Here is a 20,471-nt window from a genome sequence, read left to right as displayed (position 1 = left end):
ACCTCGCTCTCCTAATGGGCAGGCGGGCAGAAAGCAAACATGCCCTGTGTCAATCCTGGTGCTGCTCCTGCGCCAGGATTGGCTGAGGACGGAGGGCAGGGTTTCCGGTTTCCGCTCCAGTGAAGGCGCCAAGGACCTAGAAGATGCGGAGCTGACCGGCGGTCAGGTAAGTTTTCTTCCTTTTTATTCCCCGGTAAAGTGTGTATTGAGTCTGCGCCTCTCCCTCCCTGTTTCAATTCCTTCTACAACACTCTGCCTGCTGCTGTTCCGTGAACTGAAGCAAGGTGGGTTTTTTACCAGGAACCCGAGCAGATGTCCCGCGAGTTAATGTGCAGAGGGGTTCATAAGCCTATGTTTGCCGGCATCATTATTTATTCAACATTAAAGGCTTGCTTTATCAAGCGGATGCCCGAGTTTTATTTCCTGTTTGAGACCTGGTTGGCAGCTGTGCAAATGCTTTATCGTGACGTCAAATTTACAAAACCTGATCTTGAGTTTATTTTCGGTTGTTTGTTTCATTGACCCCGTCGAGGTATGTTATGCTCTCCGAGCGACATCGATGTGCCTGTCCTAGTCTTACAGAGCTGGCTTAAATAAACCAGACGTGAGGATTTAAACGGCCCCGTGAGGTATATAACGTTTTTTGTCGATAGGGAATGCAGCAGGTCAGAGAACCGGCTCAGAGGGCAGCTTGTTGTTGGCTATGTCAAAGGCTGCTGGAATGGATGTTCAGGTGAAAGGGCCTCCAAGTGGCATGAAGGTCAAAGGGAGGTCAGCTGTCGGAATGTGGAAACACTGGTGTGTGAGGCAGAGCCAGTACTCGTTTGTCATGGAGACAAAAGTGTACGAGTTTTCCACTTTCTCATTGAAGGAAAATGTCCCATAACTAGTGTGCCAGCGAAAGAGGGAGCTAGGGTTAATGCCGCATTCAAGCCTCTCTGATCGGAGTTTTCAGCTGTTGAAAAGTGGGTCAAAGGAGGGATGTCTGTGTGGTGTGTAACTGACTCATCTCCAACCCCGCCGGCCTCTCGGATGCATCAGGAATTCTCGCAGGTATGCTGTTCGTTCGTAGTATGGGGTAAGCTACCAGCACGCACCGGTCGAAGAAGAGTGCAGGGAAGTGCTTGCTCACGCTGCCTGGCCTGGCATCCTGTCAGTTTTTAGTCATCTTGGGATCAAACGAGTATGTATTTGTCGTGGGCGGGGTGAGTTGTACATCTGTTACCTGAAGTACATTTTATTTTGTGGCATCAGTGTGTATTGTAATGACGTATCTAAGGTGATTAATTAGATGCATTTTATATTGACTTTAAGTTGAGAAAATACAGGAAAGATTGTGATGTGAATAGCTGAAGGAACCAGAGTACCTCAGAGTTTCACTAGAAAACAACTTCAAAATACTAACCTTGATGTCTGATGTGGTGTGAAAAACTGCAAGTACCAGAATGCCTCTCTGGGGGTCTCACTGAAGAAAGTGTTTCAGAATGCGCAGAGAGTTGAAGGGAGTAACGTGGTGATTGTTGGAAGGTTTAATATGTGTGACCTTAGCAGGGTTTCAGTTTTCAGAGGAAGTGTGTCTGAAATTAATTGCACAGTAGTTCCAGTGAAAGCTGCGGATGTCAGAGCTTTCAAACCAGTACCAGCGGCAGCCGTACAAACCTTCTCCTAAACTCAGCACAGCATAGGAAGGTTGTCATAGGCCCCATTTCAAGCAGGGGATTCTCTGGTCAAAGCTGTGTCACGAGTGGCAAATAACATTGCCATAGGAGGCCATCACGGTAGCTCAGTGGGCTGTGTGCCTACTTGCAAGTCGGAGCTAAGTGGCTGCGACAGACACAGTCTGGTCCAGCCTGCTCTTTCCCAGCACTGCACAGTCGATGAGTGTATTTATTGTATAGTTAAAACCGTTACAAGAGTGTGTGTGTTCTAAGGTTAATATGGGTAAATGATAACATCAGCATACGCAAAGATTAGATTGTCCTCTATAGCTCATAAAAATTGGCGATTTCCTAAATGATAAATAATTCAATCTTATTGCTTTATTAACCTTCCTGCTTCCTAAAATTTGATTGAAAATGCACCATTATCCCACTCTTTTTTTCAAAATTAGGTTGATCAGGCTCGCTTGCTCGCCGCGGTGCAATACGACAATTTTACGCCCACCACTTTCAAATGTCACCAGCCGCCACTGAGTAAGTGACTCTTACTACTGTGTCCAGTCTTACAATGAGAACTTGTTCTTTTGGATTCAGAATGATTTTCGTGATTCCAAAGGTAGCACAATAAAACATAAAATGATCTGGGTCTGAGTGGCTGAACTTAAGGATAAGTTGCCGATAGTGTTTGTGATTCATACTCTTGGCCACCAGCGCGTGGGAGTTCACGCTGTTGGTAATTCGCTTGCTGATGAAGCGGCGAAGTCAGCAGTATCAAAATACTTAGTTGCAGCTGTTACACGGTCCAAAAGTAAAATAGATGATGACATCTTGGCGGCTATTGCTGCCACTGAGAAGGGAGGTAAATATCCTACGGGGTTCCCTTCGAAGTACACATACCACTTAAGTCCCGATAAGGTTCCTTATGTGAAAATTCCTGAAGTTGGTGAACGTTTGGTTCCCAACTCGGATCGCAGAGCTACTCTGATTACAGCGGCGCATGAAGGTGTGGCGTCTGCGCATGCGGGCGTCTCAGCCACTGTTGCTCAGTTACAACAGAGGTTCTGGTGGCGGGGACTGTACAAACAGACGCGTGATTATGTCCTTCAATGTGACATTTGCCAGCAGATCAAGCCTTCGACTGCTGCGCGTCTGCCACAGACACACTTGTACATTTCTAATAAACCACTAGGATGCGTTTATTTAGATCACTGCGGTCCTTTTTCTTCTGAAACTGCGTATAAGTACATCTTAGTAGCAGTTGATTCATGCACACGCTTTGTGTGGGTATGGCCCCATCGCAGCGCTGATTCACGGACTGGCATTAGAGATTTGCGTGTCTTTGTAGGGATCTTTGCCTGTGGTACCTTCCATTCGGATCAGGGTCCGGCTTTCGCCTCTAAGGCGTATAAGGATGCTATGGTTTCGTTGGGGGTCCAAGTCAAGTTTTTGAGTCCGTACAGACCTGAGGGTAACAGTGTAGTGGAACAAATGAACCGTGACTTAAAGCAATCTTTGACAGCTCGAGTTATAGGCACTGGCAGAAACTGGCTGGCCCACCTTAATGGCGTGCAGCGTGCTCTTAATAATCTCCCTAGAAGGTCTCTGGGTGGGCGGACCCCATACGAAATGCTCTTTGGTATCAAGATGTATGTTCCTGACCTCGACTGTCTAGACTGCAAGACCCAGGCCGCGGTCTTTGACGTAGATGAACATTGCCATGTTTTACAGAATCTACAAAAGACCAGAGACAGTCTAGCTAAGGAACATTTGCCCTCAACCTCGGATGATGCGTTGCAGATCCCGGTAGTTGGCTGGCTACCCCAAGTTGGCGAACTGGTTCGGGAGAAGATCGATAACAAGAAAGAATTTGGTCCTACATATTGTGCACCTGTTCGTGTTCTTGGAGTGAAGGGCACAAGAACAGTCATTTTACCACCGCTTCCAGGTCGTAAGGAAAACAGGTTTATCTCAATTGACAATGTCAAGACACACAGGGTGGCCGATTCTTCATAGCATGACACCAGCAGTATCCTGTCCTTCCATTGTGAGGCATTCTGTGTTGGCCATTACTTCTGGTGCTGAGCCAGCGGTGCGCATCGAGATGCCTGTTGTTTCCACTCCCTTATTAACTACTTTTGCTATTAATGACAATGATGATCTGAATTATACCTACCCAGCTGATTTATCAATGCCCGATTTGCAGACTCGTTTGGCCACAGAATCCAGATTTTCATTTGACTCTATTTCAACACATTCCAAAAAAACATCACTTTTGGCCAAATATGTCACTTTATTTTTAAAAAAAATTTGATTCCCCCTTGGACATACATTTGGATGGTTCTTTTTTCTGTTTATCTTTTTATGTCAATTGGTTTTGTGTTTTATTTTTTCCGTCTGATTGATGGACACTATGTCAAAGAGAGAACAGGAATACGGCACCTTAATGGAACTTTGGCCCCACTTTCCTCTTCATATTCAGCACACAGACTGAAAAGAGAACTGAATACAGTTAACATCACTGCTTGGCCTGTCCTTGATGGGATTGTGTGGGATGCGGTTAGGTTTCAAATTCATGGCCCCACTGAAGTGATTAATGTTCCTAATGTGCTTAGAGTGAATATGGGGGATGTAGTGAAACAAAACGTCCGGTCTGATGATTGGGATATTAAGGCAGTTGAAGCTTTATTCAATGATTTAAAATATTATGCTGCCTTTGATGCTGAGGATTTATACTTAGATTCTGTTAATTATGGTGATTTGTTTTGCTTCCAACATTATGGAAATCATTGTTTGCATAAAACAAGTTCCAGGAGGGTTCCTGTAAATTACACTCAGTGGGAACATTGCCCAGCTCCATTACAAGGGAGCTCCAGTACGTTTCTGGAAAAATACACTTATTTTACAGACTTTAATCAATCAAATCCTGAGTCGTTTTATTTTAAAATGACAGAAAAGTCCATGTCCAAAGTTAGACTTACAGATACAAAATTGCTGTATTCGAAGTCCTTTTTAGACAAGTTAGCTGTGGATGGCTACGAGCTATGGAAGGAAATAATTGATCTTAAATCGGTTTGGGGTATCAAAAATTGGCAGGTACAAGGCACTGAGGCTTTGCATCGTGCATGTCTCATCCCGAATCACATGTTGTTCCTAAATTCTACTATTTCTCAAACAACATGCTTTGGATTGGATACTTCTAAAAAATGAAATACACCAACTATCCCAGAATTGGAAGAATATTCGGGTTGGGGTAATTACACAAAATTGTCCATTTGTGATTTACAAACACTATTGCACAATTCATCCTTTAATGTATCCAGTTTGGATCCAAAGGGTTGGCTGATGTGGCATAGAAGCTCTGATTCTTGCCAACGTCGATTTCTGGGTTTGTCTGAAGGCTTTACACAAGTCAGGCCTGATCCCCGTTTTGAGACAGATCACACAGCTACTACTTACTCAGTGGGCAAATTGTGTCAGAATTGGCTACAACATTCCACATTAGCTGCAGTTAAACTACATCTGTCCCAGTTGAGTGATAATGTGGATTTAAATGATTTTATAAAAGGCCCGGCTAAAGGTAGAACTAAGCGCTGGATTTATGCAGTGTACAATGAAATTTGGAAATTTTCACAAATTGAGGCTGCTAAACGCCTAAGAGCTATTGACCAAGCTAATTTGGAAAAAGTGCTTGCAGTGGTCGATAACAGTATTAACATGCTTTCTTCCAGAATTTACACGTTGAATAATATTGTTTCTTCTGTTGTTGACATTGTGCATGATGAGGTGTCTGTATTATACCATGGTCAAAATCAATTGCGTTCTGTAATGCAGTTTGCATGGACCATGCAGACACTTAAGGCAGGTCGAGTGCCCTGGAGCTATATGAACGTTTCTTCCCTTTTTGCCCCATTTAATTTGACTGACAAACAGCGCATGCTTTCAATGCGTGATGCATCATTTTCTATGTTACATATTGAAAGGTTAGAATCTTTACCTTTTTCTGTAGCTGAATCCACTGCTGCAACGTGGCTTATCCATGGATTAATTACATTGCCATTTGCTTTGTACAAATTCACTAATTGTATGCTGTATATTGCTATAGGACGATATGAACCACTAGGCAGCGCATTCCTCCATGAGGCTTGGTCGTTACCATACACATACAGATGTCTGAAGGATGGTAAGGAAGTGAATCTTAATGGTGAAGAATGCACGCAGTCGCCTGACCGTTCATTAATATGCAGACACATCCAGTTACACTGTTCTTGTAATCAGGACCGGCCTAATTTAGCCTGTGTTTTGAAAGGCACACCAGTTCCAGCGATAGTTCCCACACTTACATTATTGACAAATGGTAGTTTTTTGCTTTTAAATAACGAGGAATGTTGTGTGTTAATAATCGGTATCGCTTATGTGGTTACTGTATCCGAGCGTGTGGTGTGTTGCAAGAACGTTCTATACCCTCCAACGCATGGGAACTCAGATGTTTCCATCTGGCCGCGCATCCCAACCTTGAGAGCGGAGTTCAATGGATTGAGTAGAATAAGAGCCCTTTTGTCACAAAAAGAAGTGGCCCTGAGCTCGGCCCGTGAAAATTATGTCCTTCACATAGCTAACACACGCACAGAGGTGCAGGCACTTTTAAATACTGACTTGCCGTTTCATTTCTGTGAGCTGGTACATCAAATCTTTAATGCCTCCTCCACATCTGGGCTCGCACATTTTTTAAAATTAGTTAGCAGTGGCCTCGTGACTACCTTTGAAAAGATTTTTGGTGTCATCCCCGCTTTCTTCCATTCTGTATTTTCAAGTTTGTTTGGCGGATTCCCTGTTTTACTGGCTTTACTACAGGCGTTTTGATATTGTTTTGCTTTATAAAACATGGATGCCCATCCTGCGCAAGAAGCCGTTCAACGCCTCCTGACACTGTTTCGTAATCGGATGCTTGAGTACTATGGAACATTGCCGCTTGCAACTTTAAGCACGGCTTATGGATTATCATTTCGATTCACCGATTTCACATGTGTCCAGCCTGTGTTTCATTGCCTGAGCTGCGATTTCGACTGGGCCATTGATTTATGTCTATGCTTGAAGACCTCTCCTGACGTCGATTTTGATCACCTAATGAGCCCCGTAGTTGCTCACAAGTTGGTTTGTTCTGGCGAAAGGGTTATAGCCTTGGCAGCGATACATGGACTACTGGGTCAATGGGACATATCTGCAGCGGCGCACGACTTTCTGGCACACAGCGTTCTGGAGAACCCACCGAGTTGTCTTCTGATGTTACCAGAGGATCCGGTGCTGGAGGAGCACGTGTGTTCTTTCCCATTACTGAATTGGATTGCTGAACTGTTTTCGGATGATGGCAGTGATTTCATATTGGAAGCTGTTGCTGCTTATTTTACATATACTGTCCAATCATGAGAAACCTTGGAGATTTTCATTGCTATGGCACGTGACTTTCCCATTACTGAATTGGATTGCTGAACTGTGTTAGGATGATGACCATCATGAGATGCCTTGGAGATTTTCGTTGCTGTGGCACGTGACTTTGTGTTTTTGGATAAGTGCCTCTTTTCTTACAGACATTTGAATTTATGCCGCCTGGTCCTTTATCCTTGTACTTTTAAGGCCTTGCATTTTAAAAAAAAATTTGATCTCAACTTTTTGGCCACTATAGGCATTCATACATATGCATTCATACATATTTTTTAAATTTAGCTTAGCTCAATATTATTGAACTCTGCTTTCATGTTATGCCTCTATTTTAGTATGACTTTTCCTTTTTTTTTACCGTGCTCGGATCATTGGGGGGGGTGTCATATAGATACTTCATTACATATATTGTGTTAAGTTAGCATGAGTTTATTACATGTTTAAACGCCATTTTTCCTTCGGCTTCAGTTTTGCACACGGCACATACTTGTTATTGTAGCTTTCAACCTAGAAGCGCGATGTGATTTATTTGAGAATAATATGTTATTACTCTGATATCAGTTTTGCTTGGTACACTGTCTGAACAGTGAGTGCTAAAACCTCTAAGAATAACTCAATACAAGGTTGCTGGGAGGTCTGATCTTCGCACCACATTAGACATAACATAAATACAGTTGCTGCCAATATTGGGCTCTACCCTGGTTCAAGATAGAGTTACAGGAAATACAATACACACTTGAAGATGCTTCGCATGCAGAGAGCTGTTAGCTGATGATGTGATCCTCTCATCCTGACATTTAGAGGTATGGGCCCGCCCTGCTAAAACCCAAAAGAGACCTTCATAATATAATATAATATAATATGCTAAATAGGGAGGTGAGAAATAGGTGTTGTTAATTCCTATTATTTTCAGCATTATAACATGCTATCACCGTTTGCGTACTATGGACTAGTAACTATGCTGATAACTTTGATACTTATAATCTGTTTGTTAGTATTGTATAAGATACTGCGTTTGAGAACATTGCATTGATTAATAAATATTTCAAATATGCAAGTGTCCTCTTTACTCCACGTTCTGGTTTGAAATGATTATAGAGCGAAAGAGTGTTCATGTGTTCCACGATTCCTGAGGTAACATAAGTTCATGTTCTGGTTTGTCTAAGTCATTGGGAGTTTGTTATGACCAATGAGACACTGTAGCTAGCTCGGTAAGGGGATTTCTGATACTAAGGTGAGTTTTGGGTCACCCTAATTCACTAAGGTTCTAGATCTCTATGCACAGTTCTGTGGGAGAACGGAAACCCTGCTACAACTTCTCTACCTCATATCACCTACCCATAATAGATCTTGCGACTGGTTTAAAAAAATTCAGAAGGACATGAGTAATAGCCTGTAGGGCCCCTTATGGAGATGTGGGATAACATAAAGCCATAACTGTTGCTTGGTTACTAAGACTGCTTACTCAAATATTCAAAATGTATATTATTTGCTTATGCAGAATTGTCTTTTCATCAAGATTTCTCAATGACGTAGAACATGCTAACCTTTACAAGTGACGATTCTGAGGTGCGCGCGCACATACACACTCACACACAAAATCAACATCATCGCCCATGCTGACGACACCCAGTTCATTTTTTCCCTCTCATGCGAAACCGTCACCCCCAAGACAAACTTCAAACAGTGCATGACCAGCATGGGCAACTGGATGAAAAATAACTGCTTCAGGGTCTACACTGACAGTGTTGATCTTCCGGAATAAGAGCTTACCTTGGAACTCCTGATGGTGGCCCGCCGAACTAGGAACCAAACCCTCTATAGCGGCCCATGCTAGGAACCTAGGCCTCATACGGGACACCAAGCTCACCATGAAGTCCCAGGTCAATGCCTTCACCTCCGATTGATTCCACATCCGCTGAATGTTACGTAAAATCTTCAAGTGGCTCCCACTAGACACCAGACATATCATCACACAGGCCCTAATCACAAGCAGATTAGACTACGGCAATGCTCTCTATGCCAGCATCCCAACCCATCTTCCTCACATACTTCAAAACATCCAAAACGCTGCAGCCAGACTCATCCTTGGCCTCCTGTACTGAACCCAATACACACCATTCTTCAGAGTGCTCCGCTGGCTCCCCATCCTGAAGTGCTGCCAGTTCAAACTTCTCACACATGTATTCAAGTCACTATATAACACAGGACTCACATACCTCAATCACCAGCTTCACTTCCATCAACTGACCAGACAACTTTGCTCAGCAATACTCTCACTGGCACACACACCCCACAAACACAGATGCAGAACAGCAGGTCGATTATTATGCTACCAATCATTCAATCAATCAGGGGTTGGTAAAGAGCGCTACTCACCCTTGAGGGTCTCAAGTTGGTGGGGGAGGGAAAGGTAGGGCTGCTCCGGTCAGTCGGAAAGCCAAGTCTTGAGAGCTCGTCTGAAGGTGTGCAGGCTTGGAGAGCGTCTTATTTCTACTGGGAGAGTGTTCTATGCTGTGGCTGCGTTGTAGGAGAAAGCTCTTCCTTCAGCTCTGCTTCGGTGGATGCGTGGGACCTCTGCTAGGGCGAGGTCGGCTGAACGGAGGTTCCTCTTGGGTGCGCGGAAGCTCATGCAGTCATTGAGGTATTGGGGTCCGATGTTGCTGAGGGATTTGTAGGCGTGGGTGAGTAGTTTTTAGGTGACCCTCTTCTCGACGGGGAGCCAGTGGAGTTCTCGCAGGTGTGGAGTCATGTATTCGTGGCGTGGTATCCCTTGGAATGACATCCCCCGGCCTCATCCGCACTTCTTGAATTCTGCAAGAAGTTGAAGACTTTTCAAATTAGTTTTCTTGCTAGACCACCAAGACTGCCTGTATTCAGTCCCAGCCTTACCACATGCCTACTTTCACCTACTGAATACCCTCACAGGTGACAGGTAGCGCTCTACAAATCCGCCTTACATTACATTACATTGCACACACAGCTCTGATCACAGCACTCTTTAGAGCCACATCTTTACTCACTGAGGTTAAATGTAACCTCAAACATGACATGCTTAACTTGGCATGGTAACATCAGCAAAATCAAATGCCTTCCATCTGTGAAAAAACAAAGGTAAAACGGTTACATAATTTCTCTTTTTTTGCCTGTCATTTTATCTTTTTTCTATAGAAGTTTTCTCTACTAATTTTATAAACTTTGTACATGACATTTTTAATTTGTTTATAAGCACTTGTGAATTCATTTCATATAAAAGTTTCATTTTCATTTTCATTAAATACAAATCCTAGAAATGCAGTTGTTTTTCATTATTGTTATTCCCTTATAATTGTATTAACTTCATTCATACTGTTAAATCTTTTGAAAACCGAATAACATTGTTCAACAATAAAAACTTTTACAATATATGCCTTTCAGTGCTTGTTGCCTACCAGTGAGAGTGGGACTTTGATTAATGTGTTTATGTTGACCATGTAGGAATAATTGCACTGCTTTATTTACTTTAGTTATGTTATGTTATTTCTTTACGTACCAACCCTCTTGACTCCTCTGAATACCGCTGTCTTTCCATTAGAACTGCTAACAATGCAAAATTGCAAACTTCATGCATTTTACCATCCCCCTGGCAGTAAAGTTCAGTTCATGGACCATTTAATGGAGAGCATTACAGCTAATTCGTCCCTTCATTCTAATGATATATTCCTCGGGGACTACCACTTACATGGGATGTTTCTAAAGACAATTTAATCAATGTCCTTAAAGATTTCCAGGAAGACCTATCCTTTACACAAGCGTGCTCTCTCCCAGCTCATGTAAAAGATGCTACTTTAGATTGGGTAGTGTCCAGAGAAAATATTGTTAAAATAAGCTCAATTGATACTTGCGATTGGTTGTATCACTACATCATAGCGTTCCAAATACTGTTCATAAAAAAGAAAAAACCTTGCAACCCTTCAAAATCAAAAACTGGGTACGGGACAGCAAAAGTGTAAACTACCCACTGAACAATACTGGTAATGTGAATGAACTCACTGGTCACTATAATTCTAAAATAACAAACATAATCAATTTGATTGCTCCTTTAAAACTGAAAAGAATTCAGGATAAAGAAAAATCCTTGGTTCAATGGGTCGCTAAATGACAAAAGGTGAACTCTGAGACTAGCTGAAAGGAAATGGAGATAACACCCCTCATCCTCCCAGTTACATCTACTAAGAAAGACTAGAAACGCTTACAACAAACGCATTCTCAGATCAAAAAAAGATTTATTTAGTACTGACCTTGATATTGCCAAAAACAGACCACATAAACTCTTTGAGTTGATAAAAAAACAATCTAACAGGCTTGCCAAAACTTCTCATGAATCAACAAAAGCCCAAATAAGCTGCAAGGAATTCTCCACCTTTTTTACATCCAAAGCCAACTCCTTGGAAATCGAGCTCCTGACAGCCGCTGATTCACTCACTAACCCGCGGATATTCCATCCTGGACCACTACACTTTCCATTGGAAAAGCCCAAAAATAAAGCACAATGATTGGATTTCAAGCTATATGACCACAATGACATTGCTAGAACCCTGTCTATAAACCCTAATAATCACTACAATGACCCTCTCCCCATGGGTGTAACACAGGTCCCCGCATCCCCCGTGGTGCGGGGGTCCCCAAGCTCCAGGGGGCCCCCACAGCACTGCACTCTGGCCAGAGAGCTCCTGGCCCCTCTTCGTACTGTGCAGGGAGGCCCCCTCAATTTTCGTTACGCCAGTGCCTCTCCCCTCTAAATGCCTTCCGTTACTCCATCAGTGTATTGTCCCCATTTGGGCCACCGTAATAATGCTTCCCTGTCTCAAGGTTCCTTACCAGACTGCCTCAAAACAGCACAAGTCCTTTGCATCTTAAAAAAAACGAAAGGGAACCTGGCCGACCCAAATAACTTTAGGCCATTGACCAATAGTCCTATTTTTACTAAATTACTAGAAAAATGTGTGCATCAACAGTTGACCCAACACAATCTGAAATTCAATTTGCTTGAACACTGTCAATCTGGGTTTAGACTAGGCCAAAGTACTGAGCTTGCATTTCCTCACATAGTGGACTATGCTCTACAGGCACTTGATCAAAACGAAACCTGTCGATTAGTTCTTCTTGACTTGTCATCTGCATTTGACACGGTAAACTATGAAAAACTATTAGCCTGACTTGAAGACAGGATGGGGTTATCGGTTAGAGTTCTTGATTAGTTTAAATCCTTCTTGTAGTGCAAAACCCAAAGATTTTTGGTTAACCAAGATCTGTCATTTCTGTCCTCTATTTCGATTAGAGTTTCTCAAGGCTCTACTTTATCCCCGAGACAGCCCAGAAGGACGTCTGGAGTACCGAAAGGACGTGCGGGGCTCCATGTACCTGAGCTGTGGCCAGGTGAGGTGGAGCTTTTCTCTCCTACAACTTTGGTAGGAGAATGTTTTACTACTGAAATACCCAGGTGATATTTTCTTCACTTAGTCACTTTTTAATGAGCAGTAGCGAATAAGGTCCTGAAGAAAGCAGCAGGATACATGAGATGATCCATAAATTAGTCTGCAGAAACATGTTGACCACATATTAAGCCTAGAGGCTATTTGTTAAAACCTCTAGCATCGCACGCTTTTTTACTTTTGGGAATAGAAAGGTGGTTATTAAAGTTGGTTTTCCATTCTATTACCCAATTTTATCTGTTCACATCACAGTTTAACACCATTTTTTTCACTCCACACATGCACTGCTCTTGAGTTGTCCTTCCTTACCCTGACACATGAAAACACACAATTGGTTTTCATTTTTACCATCTCAATTGGTTGAAATCTACCTTCCTGGTGGGAAGGAAACCCATATGATGAACAGGGTGCCCAGGATCGACAGCTGACGGGTATTTTTCCACACAGGAAAGATGCTCTACTTTTGACGTAGTACATATCCTACCTTTCAGACACATACTTGAGCCTGCTATTTGTTAGACCCACTACTATTTTTTGTTGTGAAAGTTTGTAATAAGGGGCTATAGTAGTGTGGGGTCTTTAAACTTCCCCTTGGGCCCTCCTCCCTCCCTTTGTATTATCTACTTTATCCCCTTCACTTTTTAACCTCTATGTCGAACCATTCACTGAAACTCTACTGCAAGATAACACTTCCTACCACATGTATGCCGATGATACCCAGATTTATATGAAGATCCCATCGCTGGAGGAGATCAAGTTAATGAATGATGCCTTAAAGTTGACCTTACATTGGCTAACCTGCAATCATATTAAGCTTAATACACCAAAAACTGAATTCCTTTTAATTTCTCTGCCCAAAATGTTAAGCAATGGACAAAGTCGATCACTGCTCTAGATTGTACCCCTGTCGTAGTTGACTCATCCAAATCTCTAGGAATTACTCTTGATAAGAACCTAAGCATGCAAACCCACATCAACTCGCTGGCAAAAAGCGCCGGCTTTCACTTGAGCTATCAAAGGATACTGAAACCCTTCATTTCAGATACAGACCTTAAATAGGAAGTACAAGCTTAAGTCATTTCTAGGATCAAATATGTCTGCACAGCAATATCAGGCTTACCCAAGATTTACAAAGCCACTATAAAAAATTGTCTTAATGGTACAGCAAGTTTCTTAACAGGGTCTAAAAAATTTGACCACATCCCTCCTCATCTGAAGGCTATTAACTGGCAACAATTTGAAGCCAGAATTCAACTAAAACTGGCACATATTAATCACAAAGCACTCGACCAAAAAACATCAATTTATCTTGCTCGAAAAATGTAGATTTATGGAGGAGGCAGACTATCTTGGAGCGCACAGGACCTAGTGCTGAAAACGCCCATCTTCCAGAAGAGGAAATTCTATGACAGAGCCTTATCCAGAGCTGCCCCAGGAATATGGAATTCGCATCCTCCTTACATTAGAATAATTAATTCTACTTGATCCTTCAAGAAGGATGGCAAGATCTTCCTTATGAGCAAATTCCTACCATACCATAGGTGTTATTCCTTGACATCTATTCTCACCTTGGTTGCCCCCAAGTCCATTGATTATGGAATCTGCTCTCTCCATCTAGTTCTATCATAACAACATTGTTCCTTGTAGGGAGCATAACAGAAATTCCTTGCTAGCTGGGAGTTAACACACATTGGCTACTCTGTTCTATATGCCTATGATGTCCTCAATGGCTATTATCGTTTCTAAGTACATTGCATGGACCTTGTTATTATTGTCTACATTGTTGTCCTCATGTCTCTTGTGACAGTTTTTAGTTTTATTTCTTTGAGTTGATGCCTCTCTCTTTTGTCGTAATTTTGCTACTATGTAATTATTGAGTGCTCTGATACCTTTTGGGTCATGTCCGCGCTATATAAAACTCTGAATAAACAAATAAATATGAGTGTAGAATGTTCATCCTATTACCTGCTGTAGAATTTTCCTAGGAGAATTCTGTGATTTAACAGGCTTTGCTGGTAAGCCATTAGCGCCATTCGATCTGGGGCAAATAGGCCTGTTGGGTATTTACCTTCTGCCTCTTTCTACTTCTTGATGAGTTTTCAGTGTAACCTTATCTATGAATATTATTGTATTTATTCAGTAGATAATATTTTTCTACATCTACTAACTTGCACTGTAAGCATGTGATGTCTTACCTACCTTTCAAGTAGTGCTTCTCAAATCACTGCAAACTCACCACCTACATCTATGTCACTATCCAAACTAAATAGTTTATGCACAGTTTTGTGATATTATGCAGTAGTTCCATTGCAAAGGTTGCAATCTTGAAAGAATATAAATACAAACAACACCTGTTAACATTGCCGCTCACCTTGGAAGGGAGTTTGAAGCCCTGACAATCAACTTCTTGCCGCACCCGCTTCGCGGGTGCTGCCTCGCTGTGTGGGGTCATTAGGAGCAGCTGGGAGCCGTCGTAGCTCGCTGCACTGCACGCCTGGGATTGCGAGGAGGGGAAAGGAGGCATTCCTGAGCAGCGCCGCAGGGACTCGCTTTACCAGGAGTCCCTGCTCGGCAGCCCACCTGGTCCGCGCTGCCTGCCTGCCACGCCCACAGGACCCAGTGTGCTTAAAGGGTCTGCGTGCAATACACACCTTGGGACGCTCTGCACAATCGCCGCCTGTTAACATTGCCGCTCACCTTGGAAGGGAGTTTGAAGCCCTGACAATCAACTTCTTGCTGCACCCACTTCAAGGGTGCCGCCTTGCTGTGTGGGGTCATTAGGAGCAGCTGGGAGCCGTCGTAGCTCGCTGCACTGCACGCCTGGGATTGCGAGGAGGGGAAAGGAGGCATTCCTGAGCTGCGCCGCAGGGACTCGCTTTACCAGGAGTCCCTGCTCGGCAGCCCACCTGGTCCGCGCTGCCTGCCTGCCACGCCCACAGGACGACTATATAACTGAAGGGCAATCCCGCTGCGTGGGAGTGCGCCGGACGAAGCCCGGGCCAAGGGCGGGCCCGTTTAAGCCCGTTAAAGACCGGGTAAGACTGGACTGGGCCACCCTACTGACATTGTTTGCCTGACTGTTTACCCTGTTCCTTCCTAAACCTCATTGATTGTTGTTGTTGCTGTTTTGCAGTTACTCAGTATTTTACCCATACTAGCATCATCATTTTGATAATGTCTCCTAGAACAACTAGAAGCAGTAAGCCATCACATGCCGCACAGACAATCGGCCCAATTGACCAATTCATTTCTAGAGCCAACAACGCTATTAACCAAGGCGTCCTTTTGTTGGAACGAAGGGTCTCTCAAGAATTGGCCATGGCCAAACGTTCTTCGCTGGGCTTACTGGCTGCTGTTAGAACCCCCTTGCGCCTTTCAGATCCTGGCGCTTCAACGGATTCCCACACTGTTCCAGGCACTGTGGATTTGTCACTATCCTTAGACCTTTCAGCCACTCAGTTTTCCCCATCCCCTTTATCATTGGAGAGAACCCCGGCCCTTTTTACCAGCCCAAGTAGGGAAGATGCTAATACAACTACCAATAGGGGTCTGAGGGAGGGTGCGATACAGAAGAAAAAAGACAAGAAAAAGAAACCTCAAAAACACAACCCCCGTGTTCAGACACAAATTACGAATCAATCCAGACCACAAAGTCCATCTGTTACACCTTGTACCACTCAACCAGCTCCCCCCGCAAGAGTCAAATTCCTCACCACCAGATATAATAAATCTTTCTACCACCATGCCTAACCTTAGCCCTAATAATAATGTGGGCAGTGGGTGTGATACCTGTAGCTCTGACAATCAGCTACTGGCTACATTAGAGGCATTAATTAAAATGTACGTGCAACCCATCGAGTTCTCCTTGGTAAAAATTGAAAAGATGGTGGAAGTGCTAACTCTAGAACTCAAATCCACCAAGGGTTCCATTTCTACTCACCCTGTGGCCCAAAAACCCAATCCTAAAATCCCCAAAGTAGGGGCGGTAGTAACAAAACAAGCACCTAAATTGGTTACTACCTCTGCAGTAGTCCACCAAAAACTACCCACCGCAGCTGTACAACAAAAATCACCATCTACAGCAGCGAAGAAAGCCCCGACTACATCAATAGCTCCAACACCAGCCCCCACACCCACCCAGGCCCCCACTCAAATGAAAACATCAGGGATCCAAAATGCCACCTACAAGACAGGCGGAAAGGTGGTCATTTTTTCCACCTTCCCCCAGAAGCCACCCCGTTTGTCGTCTCATGACTGGGGTCCCAGAGTTGAACCCAAACTCGGAGGAACCAGGTTGGTCATTAAAAAATAAAGTGTTACACTGGCTATCCGCCAATAGGCCCCTTCCTCCTTATTCTAACAACAGAGTTACAATGGTATGCAGGGTTCCATGGTTAGGTAAAGAGCCAAAAACAATCCAGGGTGACTGTGTCATCATTAACTTTGAAGTTCCCCACACTGTCAAGCATATTTGCTCCTGGGGCTCCCACTTCACATCCGATGGTATAGGCACCAAAAGACTTTCATTTTTCTATCCTCCGCTAAATCATTATGCTTCAGGCCCGGAATGGAATTGGACCCAGGTTGGTAGCTGGAACAGAAGACCCGACTGGTCAGACTGGGCGGGTCTTGGGGGTAGACACCCAGCTCCAGTCATCGGCTGGAGGGGCGCTCCACTATCGAACAGATATGACTGCCTGGAGATGGTGGATTGACCATCATCTGACAACTCCCAGGAAACTATAAATCCTCTTTTCCTGGGCCCAAATTATCGATACCATCGAATTTAGCTTCTTGTTCCCTGTTCTCTTCCACCACGGAGGGTATTTCCGTTTTAGCGGAAGCGGTTTCGTTTCCACCCACAGAACCACAAATATCCTCCATCAACATCAACAAAGAAGTCTACATCTCACCTCACACCTCTCCCAGAATAGGAACTCCAGCTACTAACGTTCTGCTGAACGTTGATAACCCAACTCCCCCTACTCTGATACTTTCCGCATTATATTGGAACGTTGCAGGTCTCCGTTCAAAGATCAACCTTAAATCATGGTTGGACCTAGTAAACTCCCACCAGATAGTCTGTCTCCAGGAGACTTGGGCATTAGACCCTCTACATTTACAGGGCTACAAAACATATCACACTCCAGCCAGCTTTACTACACACGGCAGATCTAAGGGCGGTCTAGCAGTGTACATTTCCAATAATTTGCCAGTAAAGAAAATCATTGTTCTCCATACCACTATGAATTTTCAAATCATAATGGTTACCTTTAACAAATGTATGTCATACTGTTTTATTAATTTTTATAACAACCTTCCCCCTGCAGATTGTGTGAAAACGGTTTCTGAAATTTCCTCTCTCATAAACGAGCAGCGAAATATGCAACCATCCCTTGTTTGTAATGTGATTTTTGGGGGGGGGTGGATTTTAATGTTCCCTTGTGTACTAATCACAAGAAAGGCATTTGTGGGCTCCTAGATGAAGACGATTGTTCCATGACCCACTTTACGCATACCCATCTAGGAGACACACTGAACGATAGTCTTTTTTCCTTAGAACTGATGTATGCTAATGATCTTGTGGACCCCCCCGTTGAATTTAAACCTACATTCCATGGCAGGGGTTATTCAAGCACTATAGATTATGTTTTATGCTCCCAAATTTTAAAGGGCAAACTTCAAAAGTTTAACACAGGTACAGACATTTCAAGCGACCATTTTCCAAATAGTATTACTCTTTTAATCGTCACGGATGATTTTCATCCTAACAGGAGTAGTTTATTGACCCAACAATCTTTGGCCATGGATAAAACCAATGGCTTCTCGGTGAAATGGTCAAAAATTGATCCTACAATAATTACTGGGAAGATTATATCCAAGGCTCTTCCCTGGATCAATATCTGTTTGGCAGATGATTCCCCACCTGAGTTGATTTTATCTAGTTTTCAGGAGATTTTAAAAGTTATGAGGGCCGAACTAACCCGTCACCATAAACCTGGTAATCCAACGTCTCCTGGTTGGTTTAACTCGGCCTGTCGCAAAGCGCTTTCTGCCCTAAAAAAGGCCTTACATAACCCAATCAGAGACAAGGCTAAGATAGCCAATCTTAGAACAGAGTATAAGAAGGCCCAACATAACTGTAAAAAGGATTTAAAGAAAAACCTATGGGCCCAACTACATGCGAGCTGCCGAAGTAAAGACGGCTCACAGTTTTGGCGCATAGTTAAATCACCTTTCCTGGCCGACGTTGACACACCCCAGCATCTAGATGTGGCTGTGACGGCTGATGAGTGGGTGACCCATTTTTCGAAGATCTTTGGCGGCACCCCTGTGGACACCATAACACGGGCTGCGCCGACAGAAGACCAATCCAAGATGCAAGCTTACCCCATTGATCTCCACTTTAGTCTAAGCTAGGTCATTTACGCTCTAACGACCTCGAAAACTGGTAAGGCCCAGGCCCTGATGGAGTCCCTCTTGACATATTTGTTTCCAACATGGAACTATGGTCTCCCATCATCACTCAGGTGATGGCGGCGGTTTCCAAAGTTGGTATAATAGACTCCTGGTCATCTTCCATCCTGCTCCCTATTTTTAAAAAGGGTGAACGAAACAACCAAGCCTGTTACAGGCCCATTTCCCTCCTGGATTCCCTGGGGAAGGTCACGGGACGACTGATCCAGAGAACAACGTTTTGACCGACCTTCAGTATGGTTTCCAGGAGGGACTTGGTACTGTTGAGCAGGCATTGAACCTAACCCTTTTAATAGGCAAGCATGTTGGGGCAAAAGGAGGCAACTTGTATCTTGTATATGTCGACCTTAGCGCAGCGTTCGACTGCGTGTTACACTCTAAGCTTTGGTCCATCCTTGGCGAACTAGGGGTAGATCCTCCCCTTATTATGTTTCTACGTGAGCTTTATTCTGATGCTACAGCATGCGTAAGATACGGGATTGGTGGCGAACTATCGCCCTCTTTTTCAGTAACAAAAGGAGTTAGGCAGGGCTGCGTCCTGGCTCCTTTCTTGTTTAACCTATATACTAACGGGCTGGAAACAGCCATGCTAGCAAGGAACCAGGACCTACCAACTATTAATCATCGCCCCATTCCCGCATTACTTTATGCTGACGACTCCGTCATATTAGCAAGAACTCTAATACAGCTCCAAAAACAACTGGACAAATATTGCCAGTTTATGCTCTCTTTGGGGTTAAAAGTTAACAAAAGCAAAACCTTTGTTATGTACACTGGGCCTAAGGTAAAGAACCCTAAACCTCTCTACATTGAGCAAGTTAGATTGGAACGAGCCAGGGAATACCCCTACTTAGGTATTTTAATTGACGACCACCTATCCTGGAAACGAGCAGTGGCAAGCAAGAAGCTGCTCTTTCAGAGAGCAACCTCGGCTCTCGTTTCCTTTTCAAGGAAACTGGGCAAACCAGCCCCACCGGAGTTGCTTAAAATATATCTTGCTAAATGCCATAGCATAGCAACCTATGGCGCGGGCGTCTGGGGCTACTCACCCTCAGACGATTTACAAAAAGTCCAAAATGGTTTTTTAAAATACTTATTGGCACTTCCGCAAAGTGCTCCAAATTACGGTTGCCATATCCAACTAGGCATCGATTACTTAACCGATAACATCAGATGTCAGCCAATTCTTTTATGGCACCGTATTTGGAATAAACCACAATGCCACTTAACTCGCTCTTTGATAATTGACTGTCTATCTATGGCGAGTTGGAAAAAAATTCCATGGCTAATGTACGTTTCCAACTTTTTAAAGGACCTGAACCGCACATCCTACTTCAAGGAGCCCTCTTTACTAGCAGACATAAGCAGAAGCGCTCTGAAAAACCTCTGCTTGAATCACCTAAGGGAACTACGGCTCTCCTGTGAA

The sequence above is a fragment of the Lissotriton vulgaris genome, chromosome 5 (assembly GCF_964263255.1).
Source record: "Lissotriton vulgaris chromosome 5, aLisVul1.2, whole genome shotgun sequence".
In the NCBI taxonomy this organism is placed as follows: Eukaryota; Metazoa; Chordata; class Amphibia; order Caudata; family Salamandridae; genus Lissotriton; species Lissotriton vulgaris.
The sequence above is the reverse complement of the archived record's forward strand: the minus strand, read 5'-3'. Positions refer to the sequence as shown.